This window comes from Eurosta solidaginis, chromosome 2 (genome assembly GCF_040869045.1).
Source record: "Eurosta solidaginis isolate ZX-2024a chromosome 2, ASM4086904v1, whole genome shotgun sequence".
Taxonomy (NCBI): domain Eukaryota; kingdom Metazoa; phylum Arthropoda; class Insecta; order Diptera; family Tephritidae; genus Eurosta; species Eurosta solidaginis.
In genome coordinates, this window is record NC_090320.1 from 99,733,289 (window position 1) to 99,736,124 (window position 2,836).

At 39.9% G+C, this 2,836-nt stretch overlaps 1 pseudogene; it reads left to right on the top strand.

Moving 5' to 3' along the window:
• The first annotated feature begins 1,079 nt into the window (after positions 1-1,079).
• Positions 1,080-2,194, top strand: LOC137241578 (rho GTPase-activating protein 19-like; annotated as a pseudogene).
• The last annotated feature ends 642 nt before the right edge of the window (positions 2,195-2,836 follow it).

Here is a 2,836-nt window from a genome sequence, read left to right on the forward strand (position 1 = left end):
TTATATAATTAAAAAATTGCTTCAAATAAATGTTTTCATACATTTAAAAAAAGCAATACGGACAATCCCCGATTACTAAATCATACAAACAGACAAAATTGGTTAATTCGTTGTAGTTCTATAAATAGAACAAAAACAGCACCAATACCAAAGTTTCTTTGAAAACCGCCGTACCAACAAGCATAGCTTTAACACATAATTGCATACGAAGTATGCAATGTGTAAAAAGATTAAAATATGCAAAAAGAAGGCAATTGGGAAAAACTTTACAACAACTCAGGCATGACGTAGCTGAATGCGTTTATAACCACCTCAACTATCGTAGGAGTGCGGGTTCGACTCCCACTCCCGGGAGAAAAGGCTTTGAAGAGATTTACAAGGTATAATCGAAACAGCTGTCGCCTTGTCCGTCCTGATGTCGCGTTGATTAAATATTTCCCAAATTATTAAATAAATTATAAAATTAAAAATTTGCTTCAAATAAATGTTTTCATACATTTAAAAAAAGCAATACGGACAATCCCCGATTATTAAATCATACAAAAATTGGTTAATTTGTGTACGGTCGACCCCACGAACCATTCTGCTACGCCGTTTCTTGCCGAGAGCATTACCACCAGGCGAGATTGCCTTAGAAAATATTTAGTTGGATATGCCATATCAAAGGTATTTCTCGATGACACGGGTCATCACTCCCTCCTTCCTTTGGTTCCGCTAGCACCCGGTGTATCTGCCGATTTTCTCGCATTCACGGCAATGGTCCAAAAGTAGGTTTTGGAAGAGGGGAGACATTTTTAAATGTCCGGTTCTTTGGAATATTCTGCGCTCGCTTTAATTGATTCACTTTTTCTGAATCTCGGAAAATATTTTCACAAGTTTAAGTGAATTACAATAAAAATGAGAACCTTAAAAGTCTCTAACAGCTAACGTGTCGAGTGACGAATTTTTACAATAAAAGATCGTGAGAAATTTGCTTACGCTTTTTATTGGTGCGAAACAACACCGACCAAGGGCGGTGCTCGCGCTTACCTTGTATATTTGTATGTAGCCCCTTGCAAGCACAGCTGCGGTCGGACACAATGGATTTGGATTTTCTTAATTTGAATAGGCTATCCGATACAGAAATAGCGGCGCATATGCGAAAATTGACTTATGAGAAATTCAAATCGTTGGTGCGCATGCATCTTTCCTTCGAGCTAGATTTAAACACGGATGACTTTGATTTACCATGTCACGAAATCGAATATGAAGAGGAAGGCAAGCTGAAAAAATGGAGTCGTTTGCCTAAAAGGCAAAAACATGCCACTGCAACGGGCTGTGCGAGCTCATCATCGAAGGGGTCAATAAGCGCAGACAATAGTCCTGTTGAAACACTGCATCAACAAATTAATGCCGGGTGTTTGATGCACCTAGAGGAAATAAAGCATTTTAATGCAAGAAAAAAAATCTCATACAGGAGGGCCTATTTCGGAAGACGGGATCGGCTTCTAGGCAAAACGAGCTACGGCAACATATACAAAATCACAAACCACTCGATTTGGAAGGTGGTGGCTATTCGGCACACGATTGTGCAACTGTATTTAAAAGTTATCTAGCCGATTTGTCGGAGCCACTTCTTACCAATGCACACTATCCAGCGCGTCAGTAAATAGCACCACTTTGCCTAGGCTCCGGCTCTTGCAGTAGCAGCATCACAGGGACGTTAACACGTCCTCCAAATCCGGAACGTATCAAACGTGAACAACACTTACTTAGTTCAGTCCAATTGGTAATGTTGTGGTTGCCTGACGATAATCGACAACATATCATCGAAATTTTACATGCTGTAGCTGCGTATGAAAGTCAAAATAAACTGACACCAGAAAATTTAGCTACCATATTCCCACCACATCTTATTTTTCCACGTAATTTATCGCCAGAAGCATTGCATTACATTCCCAAAAGGATGTCAAGCATAATCGCTTACATGGTATGCAAAGGACAAGACATTTTCCAAATGCCAACTAAATTATGAACAGATATACGTGCGTATTTCATGGAACGCAAACGTAAGAAAACTATGGAAAATGTGTTTCTTGATAGAGTCTCCTATAGATTTGGCGCTGCGCGACGCATCTGTGCCGTTCGATCGATTCATAATCACGAATTGGAACGGTGTTCCCTGTACTCTTTGTTTATTAAATTGTTTGATTAGTCGGCGCTTTTTCGACGATTCTGGCAAGCTTTGTATGTGTGCATAGAGTTGTGCTAGGTTGGTATCTGTATTATTTGCTGTATGTGCAGCCGCCGTTTTCGCACGATCCACAAATGTATATATCGTGTTCACCGTAGACCTATCCGAAATGGACTCGTCGAGTGTTTGTTCAGGTGACATAGTTTTCTTAAAAAGCATTATGTCAAGAACATCAAAACGTTCAGTTGCGGCCACGGCAACACCAACAGCTGGCGTTGAAATACCAAAATTTTGAAATACACTTAAAAATCCATGAACAGTAAGGAATGTACTCAGCCGGGTTGTCGTGAAGATCTATTGGCCAAGGAACTACCTGGCCTGAAGGAATAGGCGGACCGGATACCAGCGGAAAAAGGTATGGGTTCACAATCAGAAAGCACCAAGAGTTCCGTGCCTTTGAAGTAGGATATGTTATGAGGAATTACAGGTATGACTTATAATATAGTGTACATACAAAGAAGTTTGTGCCTTAATATGAGCATTACAAATCCCCTATTAGATGGTTGTGTCCGTAATATAAAAAAATCCAAAAACAGGCAAAATATTGGTAATATAGCAATGGACGAAGGCCAATATGATGGAAAGGTAGATGTTAACGTCTGT